The sequence below is a fragment of the Halichoerus grypus genome, chromosome 1 (genome assembly GCF_964656455.1).
Source record: "Halichoerus grypus chromosome 1, mHalGry1.hap1.1, whole genome shotgun sequence".
Classification (NCBI taxonomy): domain Eukaryota; kingdom Metazoa; phylum Chordata; class Mammalia; order Carnivora; family Phocidae; genus Halichoerus; species Halichoerus grypus.
The window spans coordinates 108,608,297-108,634,213 of NC_135712.1; the positions used below are offsets into that span (position 1 = coordinate 108,608,297).

Below are 25,917 nucleotides of genomic sequence, written 5' to 3' on the forward strand. Positions count from 1 at the left end.
AAAAAGACCCCATCCTGTTATTCCACACGAGGAGCCCTCTGCCCTTTCCCACGTGAATAACTACCTGATAGGTAGATGAGCGCATGGACTAAAACCTGATTGAGTGGCAGGCGCCTGGAGGATAAATATTAAAGATTAAAACAGTCCTGCCAACAATTTCATCAAAACCCTTAGACATAGAAACTCCCAAGGCAATGCTCTCGGTCCCCTCCTTCTTTGGGAGCTGTGTACTCTTGCTCGGTAAACGACCACTCTGTCTGGTCTACCTCTTCATTCTTCAAAGTGGCGTGACCAAGAACTGCGGGCACAAAAGGAAAAGAAATCCTGAAACACTTTAAAATCGGTCATTTTTTTTTCAAGTAAAATCATACATAGGGTTCCAGTTATTTAAAACAGCCAAAATTGCTATTTTTCTAGTACAGAGACATTGAATATATCCAAGTTTCTAACTTTTTACAATTCCCACATCACTAAATGAGAGCAATGAGCCAGTTTGATAAACACAAGAAGTTGAGGATCTGGGTGACATTACAGGTGACATTTGCAGTCCTATCAATCCCAACATCTCATGACTTTTCTGTTTTGCTAAATCTGTTAAATTTTACAAAGATACATAGTTGCAAACAGTGATCTTTATTCGCCACTTTGCTTCACACTTGAGGAATACTCTTCAAATTACTCTAATCGAGACATTGGACACAGGAGGTGGGTGGTCATTTTATTTCAAAGTTAAATCCCTGACAACATATGCCATCTGCTCACATTCCCCTTCACAAAAATAAAAGTCAGGCAAGAAGCTCACAAAACCCTCAGATAAAACCTGTAAGAGATGTTATCACAACTGGGCACGCTACCCACTCAGCCGCTCGCTGTTGCACAATGACTGCTAGGCAGTGTGAACACATGTTCAGAGCAGAGGCATCTGAGCCCGGGCTAAACATCTAATTGGGCTTGGCACATGTACGCTGTGGCAATGTACCCACTCATACGTTTTTATTTGAAAGAGCAAGCACAGGCCTGAAGGTAAAAAAGAAAAAGTAAACAAGCCTTCCTAATCAAATGCACATTTGCAAGGAGTTTAAGTATATGCTAATACATTGTAGGTCTTTTTCCAAGAACTGCCCTCCAACAAGTTAAACAAGAATAACTATATAGTGGCTTAACTGTGTTTCCAGGGATGTAGTTTGAAACGCCCTAATCTCGTCCAGCTATTTTCCTTTATGGGTGAGACACCGAGACCAAGACAAATAAAGTACATGACGCACAGGGATCATTTTTAGTCTTTTATCCTTAGTGCTCAATAATTTTTTAAATGAATAAATTTATGAATGAATGAATGGACATTGGCCCAGGTTATCAAGGAATCTAGGACAAAGTTACAGACCTATCACTATATACTATATATAACTATACAGCATTTTCATTAAAACACTAAACGGTGTTCAAAGAAATATGAAATTTATTCTTCATTCTGATCCTTGGGGTATGTGCTCATAATTACTCTTGTTTCATCCACAGGATCAGAGTTTTTGTACTTTAGAATTTGAAATATACTTTTTTTTTTTTTTTTTTTTACATGACGGAGTATTTTAAAGAGTAATAGGGAGCATTTCTAAATTCAAGTATTTTATTTACTGTTATCATTCCATCCATCCATGTATATCTAATAAAGTTATTATCAAAATGAGAGCCTTATATGTCTACTTAAAATAATTCACAGTCCTTGACAAAATTAACTCTACGAAATTTAGTACAGCATAGTGGGAACCATCATTCTTTTCCACTTCTTTATTCAGAGACCAGAACCAAGCTTCCTGGTGGCGGCAGTCCTGTGAGGCGCCAGCCCACTGCACAACTCTAGAGGGCACTGCTTTCTCTGCACTCCAGGGAGCTGGGAATCCCCACGAGTGATACCGTGCACAGCCACACATGTGGTACTGACAAAGCAAAAGAAGAAAGACATAAGTAAGGGCTCAGGACAGAACAGAAAGACAAAATATACAGGTGATACAGTTAAGCTATTCGGATTCTATGGCCCTTTGTCGTTAGGCTTGGGCACACTCTGGAGTTGAAGAGGTCAAGGGGACAAATAAGTGCTTACAGAGGGTCCAAAAAGCCCAGCAGGACCTTTTCACTGGGTGAGGGTGACATCAAGGCAGAGCTCCTGAGAGTTCCTAACACCGGTTACTGGTGACTTTAGAGTCAATGTAATCTGGGAACTGGAGAGATATCAAATAGGTTTCATGATCTGAGATCCCATATTAAGAGCTGGGAATGTTGCTGCCAACCCCAAACAGGGCACAGAAGAGAAGTGATAGTGGCAAGCCATTGGAAAGGAACTGCCCCCAGAAAAGGTGATATGGGAGCTTTCAATTTGGGCTCTTGTGTCTAGAAGTCCTTGGATCTCACAACTTTCTCTCTTTTCTGAGAATCTTCCATGTAATGTGTATCTGTACATGAAAGCATGGGATGTGAAGGACCAAAATATAAATCTGAATTAATTTTAAAACATCTCACCATTTTAATTCTTACCTTTATTGGCCTGGAACTACCAAGCTACAGGTATTTTTTTAATAAATTGGTAGCACTTTTAACATGGCTATGAATATATATCTTTGCCTAGGAGAAAAGTTATATGTGTGTGTGCTGTGTATTTATTAAGAAAGAGAAATGCAGGCTGGCTGGTTTGCTCACTTGGTAGAGTGAGTGACTCTTGATCTCAGGGTTGTAAGTTTGAGCCCCACGTTGGATGTAGAGATAAAGAAATAAAATCTTTAAAAGAAAAAAAAAGAAGGAGAAATGCAAGCAAAGACTGGAGACTATGTTGACTCACTGAATTACAAGAAACCCTCAAAAGGAAAACTTGTGACTTTTTAAGAAAAAATATGCCAATGTAGAAAATCGGGCCCATTTCAGGCATCAACAAATGCTGATGGCCAGGTATGTCTATGAATTCCGTGACATGCATAGAAGAGATGGGGGGGGGCTGGAAGAACCAACAGCCCAGAGATAAAGGCGCAACCTTCCAGTGAAACAGACTTGGTAGAACTCCTGGCTCTTTACTCTCTACCTGTGTAACTTGGCCAAGTTACTGAGTCTTACAAAGTGTCAGCTTTCTCTTCCATAACATGGAGATTATACTGCTTACCTCATGGGGTTATTGTGAAGGGCAAATAAGATAATACATGTAAAATGCTTGACATAGGGTCTGGCCCAGGATGAGCAATAATAAATATCAGTGATACTATTATCAGATGTCATTTAGAAAGATCAGCACCCAAGTGAAAGTTGCAGCAATGAAATGGAATGGAAGGGGTGAGAATACTTGGGCACGCCAAAAAGTTTAAGAACACTTGGCCAACAATGGATTCTGGGTAAAAGTGTGAGGGGTAGTAGGAGAAGGAGCTTAAGAGAGAAATTTGAAAAAATAGTAAAAAAGAATGGGGGAACATTGGTAGATCCACAGTTTGCTTAGAAGCCCAGGGTAAAGATGATGTCAGGTGTCATTAACAGGGTCACACGAAGAGGACTGAAATCTGTCTATTGGATTTGGTAAAGTGGAGATGATCGATGACCTTTGTCAGAGCAGCAGCAGAGGAGAGAATAAAGGAGTCAGACCTCACTAAGTTTTAGTGTTTGGAAAGTCAGGAAGGAGAACTAGCCACTAGCAAGCTTGGATGAGAATTAAAAGCAAGAGATGAGGGCAGCATGTAGAATGAAAAAGAAAAACTGAAGAGACCTGAAGGTATTTCTATGGTGTGGGACAGAGAGAGTAGGGAGGATCCCAGGTGGCCTGGGGTCCAGGGCAATGAAAACAGATGGCCTTGTGAACTAACATAGGGCCTAAAACAAGGGACGGTTGCTTTCATTCTATGCACGGAAGTGAGAACAAGGGAAAATGGGCTTAGATGCTATAATAGTAGAAATAATAATAATAGAAAGAAGCTGAGAATGGTGCCTTGAGCACACAGTGGCTCTCCTTCCTCTCAGATGCCCATCAATGAGAATACAGAAGTGTTCGAAAAACAAAATGATAAACCCATGCATGACACTGAAGGCAGCCTATGCCAGGGCCATGAAAAGAAGTTCCAACTAATTTCTCAAAGAGGATTTTGAAGCATGAAAAAAAGTAATGCAAACAGTACAGAACATGCTACCAACAGAGCTCCCACCAGGCCACAGAGAGCAAAATGCAACTGAAGACAACCCAGGGGGATTAAAAGTCCACATAAGGAAGAACTTCATCAGTCAGCACCTACCTTCTCTTCTTCTGCTCCCATCCTCTGTCCTCCCACGTAGGACAAAATATAAGAAAAAAATGAGATCAAAAAGACCAATTTAGAGAGTCCACTAACAACTAATTGGAATCCTAGAAAAAGCAAAATCTATGTGAGAAAAAAATATTTCTGTTTTTAAAAAGGAAAGCATTAAAGAAAACAAAAGAGAAAGATAAGGAAAAGAAATGGAAGATGCAAAATGTCCAGAACTTTAAAGAAGGTCTTAAGAATTCAGCTTGCAGGGGGCATCTGGGTGGCTCAGTCGGTTAAGCATCCCTCTCTTGATTTTGGTTCAGGTCATGATCTCAGGGTCGTGGGATCAAACCGTGGTGGGAGCTCATGAAGCCTATTTAAGATTCTCTCTCCCTCTGCCCCTCCCCACTCTCCCTCTCTTAAAAAAAAAAAAAATTCAACTTGCAGGACTCTAAATTTAAAAAATAATAAAAAGTATATACTAAGGATATGGTAGAAATACAAATAGAAAAATTCAAATTGATCTGTAATTATAAATCAATTAACTATAAATCAAATCAATCATAATAAATGTAAAAAGACTAAAATTTCCTATATTAAAAAGTTATCTTTTGTTTGGATTTTTAAAAAATTAGCTATATGTAGCTTACAAGAAACATACCTAAAAGGTGGAAAATGAAAAAGAAAGCAATTGAAAAATATATAGGATGCAATTTTGATCCAAAAGAAAGTTAATGACTCTATTAACGTCAGAAAAAAATAAGATAAAAAAGAAAAAAGCAAACTGACAGGGTTTGATTTAGCAGAAATGATAACTACATAATGATAAAAGAAACAATCAAATGAGAATCTCTGATAATGATAAACTTGAACGCACTTGAAAACATACTCTCAAAATAGATGATCTAAAATAAACCCCTAGAATTACAAGTAGAAACAAATTGTACAATCATGCTGGGAGATTGTAACACAAGTCTGTTTAAATAGCAAAAGATAAACAAAATTAAGATTAACAAAAATATAGAGGCTGTGAACAGTACAATTAAGAAGTTATTCTGAGAGAAAAACAGAGACCCATGACCTCACCAACAGAAGTTTTAAATTGTTCTTATGTACACATAGACACTGACCAAAAATAATTATATATTCATTTTCAAAAGTATTCATAACATATTTAAAATATTATTATACAGACTGTTTCCTAACCATAATGTGATTAACATACAAATCAATAATAAGGAAAATAGTGAACATTTTTTAATTATGTATTTTAAAAGTAACTCATGAGTTAAAGAAGAGGAAATCATTATGGAAATTATAAGCTATTTACAATCAACAAAAAATGAATATACAATACACCAAAACTTGAGAATATAACTTCAAGTAGTTCTTAGATGAAAATTTATAACCTCAAATGGATTCGAATACTCTTATTTTTTAAAAAAAGTCAAAATTAAAAATAAGTTAAGCCTAAATTGAATAAATGAATAATAAAGATAAAGGCAAATATTAATGCATTTTTAAAAATGGAAATAATTAACAGCATAAAAATCAGGTTCTTTGAAAATAACAACAGATAAATGTCCAGCAAAACATATTAAAAAAAAAAAAAGACATAAAACTTAATAGAAGGAATCAAATTGGAGGGCATAACTAGAGACAGATTCTAAAAATCCTCAATGCCAATGCCAATACATTGGAATACTTAGATAAAGGGGATACTTTTCTTAAAAAACAACTTACCTAAACTGTGCAAGAAGAAATATTAAATATTAATAAATCAACAGTTAATGAAGAAATCTCTCTTCATTTCTCTAGAGAACAAACATCCTGCATAATGGTGAATGCTTTGAAGTGAAAGCATTAAATGGAGGGACGAGAAAAGGCTATCCTCTACCACTGCTCCTATTCAACACTGGATTGAAAGTCCAACCCCGGGCACTAAGGAAACCAAATGAAATCAAAGATACGGAAATTGAAAAGAAAAAGACAAAACTTTCAATACTTGCATTATTTCAATACTTGCCTAAAATATCCATGAGATCTACAAAGTATGAGACAGATGACTGTTCCTATAAGTATTAACCAGTTAAAAAAATGTAATATGAAGAAAAAAGAAACATACTGATAGTAAAATAGGAAGAATTTAGGAAAGTACATATTTTTCTATGTGTAAATTATCCATGAGTGAAATCACAAACCAGTACTTAGGAGCACCAAGGAATAACTTCAAAATGGCAAGATGTAACATGTTCTTAGAATTCATGATGCCATTCACATAAAGCTTAAAAGCATCTGAAGCAATGGCACTGGTTAACGGCGTGGAAGGCGGGAAAGGGGAAGGGATGGATGGATGTGATCAGGAATGGGTGACAAGTTTATCTCTAGCAGTTTTGCATTTGTTTCTTTCTTAACCTGCTTGGTGAGTATATGGATGGATATTACTATTCCCTGCACTGTCACAGTCCTCTTTATTTTATGTACCTTGTTTTCTAAGCCATTATTTTTATTTTGTATATTTTACAATTTAAAAATTGAAACTATGTTCATCTTATAGGGTTTAAAAATCACAAGCAAAAAATGTGAGTTATAAAATTTTTAAAACTCAGTACGCTGACATGCTCATTATATTAACTTATTCTTGCAATGAAGGGGAAAAATAGAGACAAACCAAGACATAGACCCTTAACTCTAGAGAACAAGCTGATGGTTGCCAGAGGGGAGGCGGGTGGAGGGATGGATGAAATAGGTGATGGGGATTCAGGAGGGCGCTTATCATGATGAAAAAAATAAAGAAATAAAAATTGAAAGAAAAACAAACACCTTATTCTTGCAATGAACATTTTAGGGCTAAGTGTATTATACATTCAGGTACAACAATACAGATCATTTTATTTCAAATGCATTGATTCTTTGATTAATAAATCTTGGTATTTAGTAGGAAAAAAACAACTTCTTTTCAGCCACAATAATCTCAGAGTCTCCAGGTTTCTTTTCATTTGACAGCTGTCATAGCTGCAGAGACTATCATTTTTATCTTAAGGGAAAAAGGGGAACCTGCTGTAAAATGTTCAAATTCTGGATTTACTGAAGCGTTAAATACAGGTTATAGACCTGACTGATACCACAAAAAAAGTCACTGAAGTCTAACTATCAGTATAGTAGAAACGTTAAAAATCTGCATCTTTCATTTAAGGACCCTATGTGAAATATTGAGCAGAATATTGGAAAGAATCAAACAAAAACAAAAGTGGGTTTTGTTTTTTTTGTTTTCTTTCGCCTTCTTTCATTTGCTTTCATAACAGATGGAATAGAATAAAATTATCCCACTTGAAGAATCACTGAAATAAGAAAAACCCCAGTTTCCTAACTATATGAAAATAAGCATATTAATTTCTTTATCAACATAATTTAAATAATGATTTCCTGTGTTGATTTAAAAATATTTGACATAAAAAGTCAATTTCAAATCTCATATCTGTTTGTAAATTGACTCTCACTTAGTACGACCATACAGCTCTGATTTTAGCAAACTCAGATACCCCACCATTACCCAGAGGTTGGGTTTTCTCTTTGTATTGCACCCTTAAAAAGACACCTATCTGCGCTCTTTGCTGTGCTCCGAGAGATTGCAAACTTATCAAACACTGCTCTTCTATTGCAAAGTTCTCAAATGCAGAAAATTCAGAAATGTCTAAGAGATGCAATATTCAGTTGATGTGGCACATCAAAATTTGAACTGGGATGCATATTCTTCATGGTATTCTTTCACAAAATGTTGATGTATTGCCAGTGTTTCTCATTCTGGCATTTGATTTTTATCTTCTCTGATTTTCAGCATTCACATTATACTCTATCATTTTCTTATCGTTGTAGGTATTCAAATCTTGTATCCTAAAAATAATAATGGTGGCTAACATTTATAGAGAACCTGGCTTTGCCAGAACTTATGCTAAGTTTTTTGTGTGATTGGCTTTATTTCATCCCCACAACAACCCCCTAACATACTGTTACCATTCCATTTCATAGATGAGGAAATTGAGACATAATGAGGTTAATTAACTTGCCAGTGTCACCAGGCTAGTAAGCAACAGAGCCAGAATATGAACTCAAGCAGGTTGTCACAGGAACTGTAAATATTATTAGTCCCTTCACCAAAAGTTATGATCACGTATATGTGTCTTTTTGTCCCTCCACAATATATAGAATAGGTGTAGTTACATCATTTCATTTTTCCACAATCATGCATTTTGCATATGATGAAATTAGACCACAGAATAAGTAACATTCCCCACATCACATAGCAAATAAGGACTAAATTTAGGTGTGTTTAACACCAGATCTAGTGATTTTTTCACAGTATCATAGCTCGCTAGAAAATGTGACCATTTTAGGTGTTACTTAGAAGTCTTATTTCTTTTTTCCCCCCAAAGATTTTTATTTATTTATTTATTTATTTATTTATTTATTTATTTATTTATTTATTTAAGAGAAAGAGAGAGAGAGCATGGGACCAGAGGGTGGGGAGCAGAGGGAGAGAGACAAGCAGGCTCCGAGCTCATCGCCGAGCCTGATGCAGGGCTCAGTCCCATGACCCTGAGATCATGACCCAGGTCGAAATCAAGAGTTGGACGCTTAACCCACTGAGCCATTCAGGGGTCCTGGAAGTCTTATTTCTAACCAGTATCAGAACACTGATACGTGCAAAACAAATTATGGTTTAATGCTAAACACTGCTGAGGGGTGAATTTGGGAAGAGGAATTTTTATCAAGTCAAACAAACACACTCTATCTGCATAGTTCTAAATTAGGACATCGACCTAAACAAGTTAAAGAGACATAATAGATCTCAAAAGCAGTTTAAGAAAAAATTGATGAAGAAAAGTTCAGCATTGACAATGGGCTGCATTGACCCATATCTTTGTCCAGATATGAAGATGATGGACACCGTTTCATCTCTTCAGGCATTTTCACTCCAAGGTGATATATTTATAATTACAGCGAACATTATCCAACATTTACCATGTGCCTGGCACTGTGGTAAGCAATTTACATAACTTGACTGCTATCTTTGTTAGTTTTCAGAAGAACTCCATGAGGTATGTACTATTATCACAATCTTCTGGTGAGGAAAAGGAAGCATAGAGAAGTTAAATAACTTGCCCAAGATCAGAGAGTTGGTCTGGCTCCAGAGTCAGTGCCCTTATGCCACATAACAGCGTGAGTGCCTGCTTGTGCCATAGGCTTTAGATACATTTTTGCTATTCCTCACTGTGACAACCTTGCAAAGTAGATTGGCTTATCCCCACTTCACAGACTGGAACATGAAGGTCAGTAGGGTTAAGTGATTAATCCAAAGTCACCCATCAACTAAGTGCTGAAACTAAGATTCAAACTCAGATCCACCTTAATTGGAAGTTCATCTTCTTTCTTGCCTCTTCAATCTAGAAATAAAATCCTCTGTTAAAAAAAAAGTAGTTACAGCTGGTCAGGCTTGGCTATTACATCTGTTAGTGTGTTTTACATACAGACATCAACTGCACAGAGAGGCACTGATACATCAATTGCCTTTTCTCCCCCTTTTAAAAAATAAACTTTATATTTTAGAGAAGCTTCAGGTTCACAGCAATATTGAGCAGAAGTTACAGCAATTTCCCATCTACACCTTATACCCACACCTGCATACCCATGCGTTCCTCCGTGACTTTAGATGGCATTTCTTTTAAGCACTGAATATAGTCCATTGTCTGAATGTACCACAGTTTCTTTATCCATCTACTGAAGGACATCTTGGTTGCTTAAAAGTTTGAGCAATTATGAATTCTCTGTGGACATAAGTTTCCAACTCCTTTGGGTAAATACCAACAAGCATGATTGCTGGATTATATGGTAATCGTATAATTAGTTTTGTAAGAAACCATCAAACTGAATTCCAAAGTACCTGTATCAGTTTGCATTCCCATCAGCAATCTGTCGCTCCACACCCTCCCCACCATTGGTGTTATCAGTGTTCTGGAGTTTGGCCATTCTTTTTTTTTTTTTAAAGATTTTATTTATTTATTTGACAGAGAGAGACACAGCAAGAGAGGGAACACAAGCAGGGGGAGTGGGAGAAGGAGAAGCAGGCTTCCTGCTGAGCAGGGAGCCCGATGTGAGGCTCGAACCCAGAACCCTGGGATCATGACCTAAGCCGAAGGCAGACGCTTAACGACTGAGCCACCCAGGTGCCCCTGGAGTTTGGCCATTCTATTAGGTGTGTAGGGCTAACTCATTGTTGTTTTAATATGTATTTTGTGGGTGAACTATGACACTGAGCATCTTTTCATATGTTCATTTTCCATCTGTTTGCCTTCTTTGGTGAGATGTTCATTAAGATCTTTTTTGTAATTGGTCTGTTTTCTTATTGTTGAATTTTAAGAGTTCTTCATATATTTTGATAATAATCCTTTACCAGGTATGTCTTCTGAAAATATTTTTTCTCAGCCCATGGCTTATCTTTTCATTCTCTTGACATTGTCTTTTGCAGAGCAGAAAATTTTAATTTTAATGACATCCAACTTATCAATTATTCCTTTCATGGATCACACTTTTGGTGTTGTGTCTAAAAAGTCATTTCCAAATCCAAGGTCATCTAGATTTTCTCCTATGTTGTTTTGTAAGAGTTTTATAGTTTTGCATTTTACATTTAGGCTCATGATCCATTTTGAGTTAATTTTTATGAAGAGTATAAGTTCTGTGCCACTTTTTGTGTGTGTGTGTGCATGTGGATGTCTAGGTATTTTAGTGCCCTCTGTTGAACAGGTTCATCTATTGTATTACTTTCGCTTCTTTGTCAAAAATTTGTTGACTATATTTATGTAGGTCTATTTCTGGGTTTTATATTCTGTTCCATTGATTTGTCTATTCTTTTACCAATATCACACTGTCTTGATTGCTGTAGCTTTACAGTAGGTCTTAAAGTTGGGTAATGTTAGCCCTTCCACTTTGTTCTTCTTCCATATTGTGTTGGCTATTCTCAGTCTTATGTCTTTACATATAAACTGTAGAATCAGTTTCCCAATATAAAAAAAAATAGTTTGCTAGAATGCTTATTAGGATTGAATTGAATCTAGAGATCAACTAGGGAAGAACTAACATCTTGACAATATTGAGTCTTTCTATCCATGAACATGGAATGTCTCTCCATTTTTTTTAGTTATTTTATTTCTTTCATTAGAGTTTTGAAGTATTCCTCATATAGAGCTCATATATTTTCTTAGATTTATTATACCTAAGTAATTGATTTTTTAAGAGTGTTAATGTGAATGGTGTTATGTTTTATTTATTTTTTTAATTTTATTTATTTATTTGACAGAGAGAGAGACAGTGAAAGAGGGAACACAAGCACTGGTAGTGAGAGAGAGAGAAGCAGGCTTCCCACTGAGCAGGGAGCCCGATGGGGGGCTCCATCCCAGGACCCTGGCATCATGACCGGAGCCAAAGACAGACGCTTAACGACAGAGCCACCCAGGCGCCCCGAATGGTATTATGTTTTAAATTTCAAGTTCTAGTTGTTCATTGCTAGTATATAGGAAAGTAATTAACTTTTGTAGTTTAACCTTATATTATGCAACCCTGCTATAATTACTTATCAGTTCCAGGAGTTATTTCGTTAAACTTCTTGGATTTCCTACATAAACAAGCATGTCATCTGCAAACAAAGACAGTTTTATTTCTTCCTTCTCAATCTGTATAATTTTAACTTCCTTTTCTTATCCAATTGCATTAGCTAGAATTTCCAGTATAATGCTGGAAAGGAGTGGTGAGAGGAGATCCTTAATTTGTACCTAATCTTAGAAGGAAAGCTCTGAGTTTCTCATCATTAACTATGATGCTACTATAAGTTTTTTTTATAGATGCTCTTTATCATGTTAAGGAAATTTCTCTCTATTCCTTGTTTACTGAGAATTTTTATCATGAATGAGTGTTGGATTTTGTCAAATGTTTCTTCTGCATCTACTTATATGATATGATTTTTCTTCTTTAGCCTGTTGATGTGATGGACAACAATAACTGATTTTTGAATGTATCAGATATCTGATAAAAAGTGAAAAATCTGAACTACCTGAGCATCAGACAATAAACATCAATACTATTAGATGTTTGTTGCTAATAATCTATTTTATTTTAATAGAGATAAGCAACAACATTGAATATTTTGGAATATAATATTTTACTAATACAAACTAAGTGCTCAATGGCACAGCACAGTTTAAAAATAAAGAAAAATGATATGTCAATGTTGGGTTACTGATTTTAACAAATGCACTACTCTGGTATAGGATATTGATAACGTGGGAAGTTGTACATGTGTGGGGATAGGGAGTTTATGGGAACTCTGTAGTCTTCATTCAATTCACTATAGACCTAAAACTGCTCTAAGAAATAAAGTTCATTAAAAAATATAGAAAAAAAAAAAAGAGAAAATCTTGGGGTGCCTGGTTGACTCAGTCAGTAGAGCATGCAACTCTTGATCTCTGGGTTGTAAGTCAGAGCCCCATGTTGGGTGTAGAGATTATTTAAAATAAAATCTTTAAAAAAAAAAAGGAGAAAGTCTTAGTAGGGATGGCTGATTTGCCATTTACAAGAATATCTTCTGTAAGTAACCTAAGATGTGAGGCTGTAATATTTGCCATTTTCCTACAAATGGAGAACACCATTATGAAATTTGTATACCCAAGATGTTGACTTGACTGTTTTCACAGGTAGACTTTCAGAAACAAAGCAGGTACATTCTTTACCTCACTCCAGAATCAGATTTAGAGTGAGCCTTATTGTTTCTTCACTTTTGTGATTAAAATTACAGGTAAAATGGATTAGGAGTCCAAAACATTAGGAGAGAAAGAAAAAGAAAATGGAACATTTTCATTCAGAAGGAAATTCATCAGGAGTGGTAGCCAGACTGCCTGGAAACAATTTTTCTTTTGAAGAAAAATTCCAAAAGTGGCACTGATCCAGTGTATTTTTACCCTATTGAAAGCAGTCTTATCTCTTTAGGCTACTTTAATTGTATTTTTGAATCAAAACATATCATTCAAATAATGCTTCCTGTGCCATCATATATTTAGACTCTGGGGGAGGTGAGTTGGAGGAAGAAAACTTTGTCCTTTGTTAAAGCTCTGTGCACAGTTACAAAAGTCCATAATTTAGGAAATCTCACAATTACTTTTCTTGAATGATCTTTTCATACTTTATTTTCTTTCCCGAAGTACAAAAGAGTTCCTTAATGCCTTATTCTCCTTTACAGATTTGTTCTTTTGGCTGTTGCTCAACCCTCAACTTATATGCTCAGCAAAATTTGAAAGAACTTCTCTACTCTTGTTCTAATTCTAGTTTACAGGCGCTTCTGTTAACAAGATAAGTAGGTGGCTAACTAAAGATGGACATCAGGGCTTACTGGTTCTATCCCTGAAACCACAGGAAACTGGAGATGTTAGCCAAACATCCAATTTTCAGTGCTTCATACAGACATTTGGTCAATCTTTTGATTGCTTCCTCAACTCTGCAGTCATCCAAACTTATTTTTTATCTCATAATTTCCTGAAATAGCCAATGCAACATGGTATCCACTTTATACACTAAATGGCTGAGTCAGTCTTGTATCTCCCCCATGGGTCACATAGTTCCTATGACAATAAGAATATAGTAGACAGATATTTATCATGGAGACAATGAAATTCCTTCATATAGTGAGTGTCCTGGCATACTCAAAAGGGCTTCAACCTGTTCTCCCTAGCCCCAAAGGATACAAATTGAACCAATAAGGGAGAGTAGCATTTGGTCTAAAGAATGAACTTCCTATGTTTTTTAAAGATTTTATTTATTTATTTGAGAGAGAGAGAGAGAGCATGAGCAAGGGAGAAGGGCAGAGGGAGAGAGAGAAGCAGACTCCCCACTGAGCAAGGAGCCCGACGCAGGGCTCAATCCAAGGACCCCAATATCGTGACCTGAGCTAAAGTCAGACGCTCAACCAACTCATTCACCCAGGCGTCCAAGAATGAACATTCTATTAGATCTGTCCAACAATGTGCTGAGAACAGGAACTGTGCATGTTGAGTTCCCAGTCACTGGAGGTGTAACGGCCAAGACCAAGAAGGGGTGTGGCACAGTGGGACCTAAGATCCCTCCCAACCCTGATTCCACAGTTCTCTGATTCAGCGCGGGAACCACATACAGAATACATGTGTATACATTATTCACAGAAGTCATGGGGAGAATGCACAGATCCTCAATAGAACCAGGACTTCATATGCTGTTTTTTCAGCCCTGGCTCTGTCCTGACTCGCAGTATGGGGATTTGGGGGAGGGATTTTATGCCTCAGTGCTTGTTATTCATTTGCAAATGCAAAGGTAGGCTGCTGGTGTCACAGACACTAGGAGGGAGACCTGAATTCTGGTCTTGGCTTTGTCACTAGGACACTGTGGACCAGTCATCTGACCTGTGTAGGTCTGTTTTCTCATGGGTAAAACAAGTTAGATAAGAAAAACTCTGAGGTCCTTCCTGCTTTGATAGTCTACAGTAAAAACATATCTCAAGGCTGCCAATTAAAAAGCAATAGGTGAATATGATGACACTTTGACTTATGAAGTACAAAACTATTGTTTTCTAATTAATCGTTCTCATACAGTAATAATGCCAAGAGATGTGATCACCTTTCCTGTCCAGCCTCAGGAAATAGTTTAAATGCCAGTAGGCAAGCAGGAAAAAAATAAAATAAAATAAAGGTATTTCCAGATTATTAACATCTGTTTAGTGGTAACTCTCCACTTGCTTCTACTAGCAGGAGAGGTTTTCAAATATTCATTCACTCAGCAACTATTTATTGAGCACCTATAAAGTTCCAAACACTGGGGTGCCAGGTCCTAAGGATAAAATGGTAGATCACATATAATGAAATATACATCCTTTACTTGAGAGGTTCACTGTCTAGTGGAAAAGACCAACACATAGTAGGCGATAATAAGTCAATCTACTGAAGCACAAACTAAGATTTGGGACTAAATAGAGCACAAGTGCTTGGAAAATATGTATGGCTTGTTGTGAGCACTCCAAAAGAGAAAGCCCGGGTGTTGAGTTTTTCTCCTCCCAGTACTAGAAATAAAGAAAGCTCAGCACACTGAGTCATCAAGCCTTAATATATTCAATGGCAGTAATACTTTCCTTCATGTGGTGCAGGAAGGGCACAATTAGCCGTCACAACTTGTTACAGAAACAGATCCATTATTCGTAAGGTTAATCCACTTTGAGCATGATAAGGCACGAAGAGGTGTGACACTCTGAGACTTCCCTCCACTCCATTCAAATACAGTCCAGAGCCCCACAGCCAACCATCTTATGCACTGTTTGAACAAGACATACTTCTGCCCATGATTAATACGGCTTTAGTGTTTAGTTTAGAGAATCAGATAAACAAATAGCAGTTTCTCCTTTCCTTTCCTCCTGTTCTTCTCTCCCAGTCCACTCTCCCAGCTGGCACATGGCCTCTGTTCTTTTTGTGGCTGGGTAAAGGAGTTTTAGACAAACATTGAAAGGCTCCCTTATTTGAAGATTTCAGCTCAGGACTGATGTCTTCTGTCCCTAGAGGACACTTGGACCATGAATTGCCTCATTGTTTTCAAAGGAGAGCAATTCAGTGAGGGGTGTGGGTGTCTGAGAGACTGCAGTTCTATAGAGCCAGCCCGACCATGATGCTGGCCCCAAGAAAAAGGGTTGGCTTGCCATCTAGTTCAAACAGGCTGCGAAAAATACAAAAACAAAGCAGGCATTTCACGTGTGCGAAGGTCACTTGTAAAAAGCCCTCATGGAATTCAGATTAATTTAGAGTTGATCATTTTTTTTTTTATTTGGACATGAGTATTCTAAGCCATTTACTCTCAAATAAGCTTGGCGTTAGGAGGCTCTTCAAAAACCATCCTTTTATCATGACAGAGTCAAGGCAGTTCTAAACTATCTATATTGAAGGACACATGTATTTATTCTATTTATGCCAACTTTATTTCAGAAATTATTTTAAGTGGCCAGGCTCCCAGTAAAAAGTCTACCCTAATTACAAACTCAGAGCAGGCTCAGTTTCTATCTGGGAACCTTATCCTACTTTGAATTTTGTTTCACTTGCCGAAATGACAATGAAGAGAAAGCCCCAGGCAGTGCCAGGGGGCTGCCATTATGGCCACAGAAGAGCAGGACTGACTAGGCATCTCAGTTGGCCCGATGCTTCAGCAGCTGCCCGCTCGAAGGCTGGCTGGCAAACATGCTTGGCACAAAGTTGGAGACCAACAGCCCAGTTGGGGTTAAAGCGACACCCTCGCAAGCCCTCAGATTCCTCAAGCAGGGAAGCCGAACAGAAAGACAGACCCAATGTTTGTCCAGATTTTGCTCTGGCTACACTCAGTGAAACGGTCTCTACAAATTCAGCCTACCTCAGCACTCTTAGCCGTGGGGCTTTGTGAATGCCTGTAAAATTATCTCCTTTATAAGAGTTGCATTCTTTTATCCGTGGCAGGCATTTTAAGCCACGTGGACAAATGTCAATACCAGACAGGTTTTTTTTGAGTAAGTGGCTGCACGCAGTGTACATTTTCCCACTCTCTCCTCTCTTTACTTTCCTTCAATCTAAAAGGTCTTCTGGTGATAGCACCCCACCAAAATTCCTATCAAATGTGTCAATTGTCATTTCTAGAAAGCTGTATTACTTGCTTTCTCAACAACGTTGGACAATTCGACGACTCCCTCCTTTTCAAAATTCTCTTTCCTTGGCTTCTCTGCTTTCCATCTACTCATTTTGGCCTTTTCTTCTCAAAGTCCTTTCTTAAATGGCATGTTTCCTAGGGTCCTGATTTTAGGCTTCTTCTAGTTTTATATTTTCTTCACAGGCTATCACATCTATTCCCAGTGCTTTAGTTCCCAAGAATATGGGATGGTTTCAACAAGCACTTCCAACTCAGTTCTTCTTATTGAGCGCTAGTCCTATATAGGCCATTGTTTCCTGGAAATAACCACAGAGATACCCCCCCAGACTCCTCAAAATGAATATATCCAATACAAAACTCTTTCTCTCTTCCCATCCCTAACTTGCTCCCTCTCTTTGTCATCCCATATTTCCTTAAATGGTACACCATCTACAGGAGGGAGGAATGGGGGATCATCATTGATTCTTCCATTTCCATCACTCTCCTATCTCATCCATCACCAGATCTTGTTGAGTTTTCTTTCTTAATGTCTCCTGAATCTGTCTATTCTTCTTTTTGTCCACTGCCATCAGCTGTCACCTGAATTGCTGATCTCCCATAGTCACTCAGGACCTCCTGCAATCTAAAACATTTTCCAGCCAGACCATTGGTTTTAATAAACATCTAACGTAAAACTGACAAATGGCTTCCCACCGCTCTTGGGATTAATTCCAAAATCCTAAACCTGCCCCTAAGGTCCAGTGCTGGCCTCTCTCCCATCCTATTTTGGGCTACAACTATTCATTAGCTGTGATGAGGCAATTGGTTTCTCTTGTATGGTCTTTCTAGTCTCAAGGCCTCTCACATGCTATTTTCTCTTCGGCAGAAAGAGATTTACTCTTTTATGTCCTTCCAGTTTCAAATTCAGTTGTGCTCCCCTTGCCCAGTGCTCTGTCAGCTCTATATCTCCCCCCTATCATAACACTCATTTTATTTTATTCTAACTGTTGGGTTTTTTGTTTGTTTGGTTTGGTTCAGTTTTTTTTGACAACTGTTTTCTGCCAATACACTGTAATTCAGTAAGGGTGGAATCTAATTTATCTTAACATCCCCAAGTAACTGGGAACATAGTAGAGCCTCCATAAATATTATTGAGAAAATAAATTAGTGACTTTTATATGCATTTTTGTGTAATTATGAGTATAATTACAAACAATTTTTAAATGCTTTACAGAGTTTTTGGTTAGGAAATAAAATGTACCTTTGCATTTATTCATAGAAAGAAATACTAGCATTTGTGTGTTGGTTGATAGTCAAAGAAGAAAATAACAGGGTCATGTGTCTATCATCCCCTCAATATAGAAGCCATCTGTTCTCTGTAAAAAACTTCTTTTGTGGAAAGGAAAAACTAAACCCAAATGAGTTGCGGTAAGATAAAATTCAAAAATTTTATGTCAGTTTTTTTTTTCCTTTCCCCAAATTATTCATGTTGCTGCACATCTCTGTTGGACATGGTAGGGGAAGGAGAGAATGGCACACGTCAGCAGCAGATCCATGGCAAGTAGAGGCCAATGCTTAAAGCTACCGGGGAATGCGGTATCTGGACAGATGCCAGAGAGGACAAAAGAGCAACAGGCAGAGGTACCCCTACCCTCAGCCCTGCTCTTGTGAAGCTTCTCTCCTCATCCCGGTACCACCCTGGGAGAAGGAAGGGGGAACCGTGGAGAAGAGAGCCACTCTGCCTGGGAGGTCAAGCTTCAGCTGGCTAGGTGATATCCTGGACTGACTGTACAATTACCTGAAAGAGGCTGTTGTTTTTGTTTGATTGGTTGGTTGGTTTTTGTGTTTTGTTTTGTTTTTTTTAAGATGTATTTATTTTAGAGAGAGAGGGAGAGAGTGCCCAAGTGGGAGGGGCAGAGGGAGAGGGAGAGACAATCTCAAGCAGACTCCATGCTGTATGCAGAGCCTGACATGGCTCAATCTCATGATCATGAGATCACGACCTGAGTCGACGCTCACCCGACTGTGCCACCCAGGTGTCCCAAGAGGCTGTTGTAAACAAAGAGAGACTTGAGTTACCCCCAAGTGTAGGTAGTGGATGTCATCACAGAGTAGAAATAAGGACTTGTGAGCAAGTCAGTTTTGTTACTGTGGAAGTAAAAGAACTCTAGATTTCTGGTCATCTGAGTCATGGTTTATAAGTGTAAATCTAATGTAAAGAGAAGTCAAGTCCTCAATACAATATTTAGGAGACTGCCCTGCTCCTGTGGGTGAGCTATCTGAGAATAAAAGCTAGATCTCAGCTACCAAATTGACTCAAGAAAGGAAGTCTCATTTTCAGATGCAAATTCTTATCCTTTCCAAGCTACTATGTTAGTGAAAACATGGTAAGAACAATCTGAGGTCACAAAGAAGCTCCAGAAAAAAAGAACTGTGAGTTTTCCTACTCTTGATAGAAGGCATTTTTGTTTCTCCATCTTTCTTCTTTCCTGCCCCTCCTACATCTCCCTCCCTACCTCCCTACCTCCCTTTTTAGCTACCTCTCACTTTTAAAACATGAATAAAAATGAAATAAAAAAAAATTGAAGAGTTTCAATCTTTTGATATTCTCTTCTAGCCTCAAGTGAACTATTTTAAAAAATGCTGACTGGCATATGCAATCAAGAATTGAGAAAGGAAAGTCTTAAGATAAAATATGAATGATAATATATAAATGTAATTTAATAATAATTTTTCTCCTTGCCCACATAGAGCTAAAGGATATAATTTGAGGCGCCTGAGTGGCTCAGTCGGTTAAGCGTCCGCCTTCAGCTCAGGTCATGATCCCGGGGTCCTGGGATGGAGTCCCTCATGGGGCTCTTTGCTCAGTGGGGAGTTTGCTTCTCCCTCTGCCTGCCGCTCCCCTTGCTTGTGCTCTCTCTCTCTCTCTGACAAATAAATAGATGGAATCTTTTAAAAATAAAAATAAAAAAACAAAGGATATAATTTATTTTGTCGATGTTTAACATAACTTAATTAGAACTATTGGCAATAAACCAAGAGCAGCATACTGACAAATTTTACTCTGTTACACTAAGCTCAGAGTTGAAAGTAAAACCCTTGCAATTGGTACTCTTGATTAAAATTTCTTAACAAGCTAATTTTACCACATCATTAGTAAGGGAATATCCTTCTCCCCTTCACTAGATGTACTAGCATTTCCAGCACAGTCTGTGACCTTAGGGTTTACGAAAAATTCTTGTCGAATTTCCTAACAACTTCCAGGAGGATCCATAAACAATATGACATTGATACAAATGCATAAGATAAATTGAATGCAATTCTGAACACCCTGTCCAGGAAAGATAATCATTATTATACCACATCATTTTTATTGCTATATTCCATTCCATTGTATGGATGTGCATGTATAGCATATAATTCTGTAACTGTAAGCAAAGTTGTGAACCTGCACATCTTCAAGGACATGAGGGCTTAGCACATGTAAAGCCCCTCAGCATCCACTGAGCACCATGTACAGACTGGGCCTGGAGAAAAAGCAATGGGCCTCTGACTGCACTGAGCATGCTAGAGCAACAACTGTGATGCGGGTCTTTGACGACTCAACCAGCAGGCCTGCCCAGTGGTGTCATATGTGGTGGAACTCTCCAACGGGGGACCATGGAGGAGGATGATCACAAGCGAGGCTGGGATATTGAAAGTCAGGATGGGTTAGGTGTGTCTGAAGTCCTGATTTTTGAAATGCAACATGCTTTTTTGCCCATAAGGGTAAGGATAGGAGTTAGGATTCAGGGACGTTCATAATTTCTAAAAACTAAATCATAATGGCAAAGAAAAGTAGGATTGTATAATTAATCCTCTCTGTACTGATAGGTTTTTAATGCAGGACAATTCTAAAGCTTTAGGCTCATCCTTAGACAGAAGAGTTAGTCCCCTGGTCACCACAGCTTTCAAATAAATTTGTTTCTTCTGCAAAGCTAGATTTGGAAGGCTTACAAAAGAGTGGCTTCTTCGGGCTGCTCCCAGAACCTCCATTTCCGGCAAGGCCCCGAAACACAAGACCAGCAATCCATCCTCTGTGGTACTTTGGCTCTTCTGCTCTGACCAGCAGCCAGAAACTGGGGGTGGAAAAAAGAATTAACATCAAGAGAAACATTTCCAATTTTTACAAAATACAAGGCTCAAGCTAACCACAAATACAGGAGGGAGGTGAGGGGTCAGAAATAAGCGTTACAAATTATATCTTGCCTTTTGGCAGCAGAATCACTTCCCAGACATTAAGTTCTGGGAAAGCAATGGCCATGTCTGTTGCTACTTTTTTTTTTCCCCCTCCAAAATCTAGTTTGGGGTGTGTACAATACTAGGTAGTCAGGAAATATTTGTGAAAGGAAAGAAGGAAGGAAGGAAGACAAAGAGATACTAGACTTTTGCTGCATGGCTGAAGGACAGAGAACTTTAGATGGTTAAATGCCGCTGTCTGGTTTATTTTTCTTCAGTTGAGAAACATGACATGCTGGATTTAATTAAAATAAGAGGCTTAGTGCAATTATTATTAACAAGCATTAATTAGTTATATGTATAATACACGCTTGCTAGGGGTACATAAGAAGCCCAAACAGAGAAGAGCCTTTACACTCAGTATTTCTACCCCAGAATCCCAACCTATGTATTTCTACTGACCAACGCCATGAGGAAGATGCTCTTTTTGGGCTCAGCCGCATCTCTGATTTTGTCTTCAGAGGTAAAGAGCTTGGAAACTTCACCTGCAACAGACAGAGTGAAAGAAGATGGGAAAAGATGTGCGAAAGATCTTACCAGATGTGGTCACCAGCTGAAGAGGTTGAGAGTTGGAGTAAGCCTTGGAATGGCTTCATTCGTTCACAGACATCTGCCACTAGGAGCACTGCTTTATGCAAACACAGGCTGCAGAGAAATGTGGACACCAATCTGTATACCTAAAGATATGCTCTGCTAACTCCTTTACTAGTGGGCTATTTCTTACTGTAATTTCTTCAAGATATAATTTACTTTGGGGTGCCTGGGTGGCTCAGTCAGTTAAGCGTCTGCCTTCAGCTCAGGTCATGATCCCAGGGTCCTGGGATCGAGGCCCGTCCCGCATCCGGGGTCCTTGCTCAGTGGGGAGACTGCTTTTCCCTCTCCCTCTGCCCCTCCTCCTGCTTGTGCTTGCTCTCTCTCTGACAAATAAATAAGTAAAATCTTAAAAATATATATATAATTTACTTTACCAAAATGTTTAACAATTCTGGTTTATATATCCACATGTTGTTACAAAACTGAATTATATTACAGTTATCTATATTTTAATGATTGACATTTATGTTATTAAACCTCTTTTCTCTCCTAACTTGTTTTGATTACTACTTATATGTGCAAGTACTTAAAATATGTTGCAAATATGAAATTCTACCTCCAAAAACTCCAAAACAAAAAAATTCATCCACTTCTTTAAAGAAGAGACTATTTTTACATGTTCAAGATAATATTATCACCCTTAATAAATGTCACAATTCTCTAATATTAGCTAAAATAAAATCCATATGCAAATTTCCTCACTTGACATAAAAATGTTCCTTACAGACAGCTGTCTACCTTACACCTTAAAATTCCCACCCACATCCACACTTCCCATCACACACATGCACACTCGTATAGACCTTTTAGTCCCTTTCTTTCTCCCTGTCTTTAGTCCCTGTAGAACATAGTGATACTTGGAACTCTGTTCCTCCCTTATCATCCTCTCCTGGTCACTTTCTCCCCCGGCCCACCACTTCCTACTCAGCCTCCCCAGGACAGCATGGAAGATGCAGGTGGTCAGTTTTACAATTAAAAACACATTTCTGAACACACTGTTCCAGAGAAGCTTTGTGCTCCAAACCCATTTGGGGACTTGGACTGCTTTAGCTATTATAACAGCTCTCAAAGAAGCACTTGTACGATTCGGAAGAAAACTTCCCTTGATTTCTGGCCATATTTTTGTACTTAAGGAAGCACACAGGAAGGACAAACAGCCCTCCCTAGTATTGGCACGGATGACCAGAGCTGGGCAAGTGTCCCCAGAAAGGCTGGGCCTGCTTTCAGTCTGGAACCTCTGTCATCCCCCTCCCTCCCCACCATAGTTTGGGGATATGTCCACATGCATGAATATTTCCAGCCACTGAGCATATTAATGTGAAAGCAGGATCACACACACATGAAAAGGACACTCAAACACACATATTTTCTGAAGCAGGTGTGAACTTTAGTTCTGCACCCCGAAGACTGTTACTGGCACTACTGAGAACCAAAAATGTGATGGGTCGGGGGGACGAAGGAGCATTTTCTCATTTTCTTTTCCCATTTACCGGAAAATGTTTTGTGGAATGACTTCATCGGGAAAAGCAGTCTTTACATTTCAAAAGTACCTGTTAGTGGCAGTGACTGCTTCATTCACAGGATGCAACCTGCAATCTTTTTCCTCTTCAGCAAGTAATTTGGAGCACACTTCTTCCAGAACCTTGTCCAGTTGCAGATATCCCATATTATGGGAGGTGGCGTGTTGACTGCACAGGACAATAGGCATAGGAGGGCAGGTGAGGAGTGGTTGTGATGCAGAGGGGAATCCTTCACTGAATCAGGGCTGTGGGTCATCACTACAGCACCATCCCTATGGAAACATATTCCAAACATTCTAGGTTTTCAAGTCACTGGGTTTTCTGAACAGGTCCTGAAGCAATACCATTTTTCAGAACTCCTTTTTCTTCTAGGGATGCATCCTCCTGTCAGCCACATTCTCCAAGGTCGTGCGCAGGCTGCAGTGTCCCAGAAGATACTAAAGGACTTTCACGAATTACGGAACACCTCTAGCCTAAGGGACACTGACTGAGTTCCCTCCGGGGGAATGAATAAGAAAAAGTGACCCCTCGGAGCAAAAGCAGCCCCTCCCAGGAAATGGTGAGGTAACAGAAGCACCCTTGCGCAAAAGAAAAAGGCTTCTCTTCTCCCCAGGGGAAGTACCCCGCTGCGGGGAACTGGGTGAGCAAAGCGGGGCTGTGTCTCAGCCCCAAACCTCGTCATTGGTCGAGGACTCTGCATCAGCATACACCACACAGCTTTATTTGGTTGTCCTGCCCCAAATTCCTAACTAACCAAAGTCCCTGAAGGTGCTAGCCTTTGGGTAAACTTGCATTTTAACACAATGTATCTTCCCCCCTCAGTACTTTTGTAGCATCTTCAGCACTATCATCATCCTTGGCCTTATCTGCATTAGGCTTCAAAACAAGAAATACAGAAAACGAGATCATAGGAGAGTAAGCAAGAGGCTGGAGGAAAGCCACCCTTTGCACTCATCACAGGAGAAAGCGGAAGGCAGTCACTCTACTAGCCTGGCTGAGACAAATGACACGTTATATGCACAATTCACTGCAGAGACAGAACTCTGTGCTGGTACATGTATTTCTAAGATGAACAGCAATATACAAATGGCACTCTTGGAAACATGCTAAATAACGCGTACCCTGCACAGACCTTGCACAGCACAGACCCAGCCTTACATCCACAAGCACACCCTTCACATAATGGCCATGGATGCAAGTCCCATAGTCTCTCTCTCTCTCTCTCTCTCTCTCACTCTCTAGCATACAAATGCACTGTTGATTCATGGCTCATGTGTTAACTTATGATTTTAAATAATAAGGGAATGTTCTTGTCTTTCAGTCTTCCATTATTCTATTTCTAAAAGGTCCCTTTGATTTCCCCAGCTCATTGTCTGGTAGACACAGCCAAAAGAAACTTTATTTTAAATCCCTTTTCTGTTGTAGTTTATCAGAGGACATTACGTGAGAATTATTTATATTCTAGGCTTTAAAATTATAATTAATATGCTATAGTCATTTGAACATGGCAAAAAACATTTAAAGCTTTCGGACAATGGCATGGGACAAGAAAATAACTCTTGTAGGAAAAAAAATTAACAACTGAAATTGTGGATCATCCCATACTTTTGGGAGGTTTTCAGAGAAGTTGTAGAGGAAGGAGTTTGTTTTGACTAAATTGCCCCCCCCAAAAAACAACCCCCAAACTTTCATTAATGTGAAGCTGGAAAATCTTCTATCATCCTTCCATTTTCTTACTCCTTATTTAAGTACCCAGTGCAAATGTTAAGGGCACAAACACACAGCTATTGAGTTAGGACAATGTAAGTTTATTTTTTTATGTATGTTGAACATTTCACTGTTTTGAGCCTGTATTAGGTAGACTCATATACCCCAGGAACATGTAAAGCACACTTGTGTAATTTAAGAGATAGGGACTATGAAGAGCATGAAGAAACTCAAAACCCATTCAAAGTCCTTGAGTGCTGGGTATGACTTTCTCCTGCCCACGGTGATATTCTATGCCACCTTGACCACTTATCAGATTGTAGGCATTCCAGGCAGCAGTGGGCGTTCAAGGATAAAATACAACCTATGACAAACCCTGCCTCAGGATTTAAAAAACTCAAAAGCCTACAGGGACCAAAGAGAAAAATGAGTGAAGGGGAGGACTTGCCTAGTAAACATGTCGAACTATGTTGTATTTCCCTGAACAAACTATACTCTCCATTTTTCTTGAAATAGGCGGTGGTGTTGGCATGACATGGCATTTGTTACCCCAAAATTGGGGCAGAGCCGCAGAGAAATAGTTCCAGTGCTAAAAGAGCAAAAACAACAACAAAAGCCTGACTATGCTGGTATAGTGATGGGCAACTGTTTTCAGCCCCAGTGTTAGAGAGACGGAGCAAGGGATCAAACCTGTGCTGTCCTAGAAAGCTCATGTCCTGTCTAATGGGGTCAGCTGCTTCTCAGCCCAACACATCATTGTCACATGGAAGGATGTAAGCACACTCTTTCCCGCTTTTCCTGTTTTTTGAGGGAAGATGGGAATCCAAATTTTTAGGTATAATCTCCCCATTTTAAAGTGT

The 25,917-nt window shown here is 38.7% G+C and overlaps 1 long non-coding RNA gene across 2 annotated transcripts; it reads right to left on the minus strand.

Annotated features, from left to right (window-relative positions):
- Window positions 1–1,713: 1,713 nt before the first annotated feature.
- LOC144379925 (uncharacterized) lies at window positions 1,714–22,738 on the minus strand. Of its 2 annotated transcripts, XR_013443463.1 has the most exons (4): window positions 22,634–22,738; window positions 21,639–21,721; window positions 20,955–21,076; window positions 1,714–1,937 (listed from the first exon to the last, which is right to left on the minus strand). It is a non-coding gene; the product is annotated as an uncharacterized LOC144379925 (long non-coding RNA). The 2 variants fall into 2 exon arrangements; XR_013443462.1 differs by lacking the exon at window positions 1,714–1,937 and having other exon boundaries at window positions 20,760–21,076.
- Between the last annotated feature and the right edge of the window lie 3,179 nt (window positions 22,739–25,917).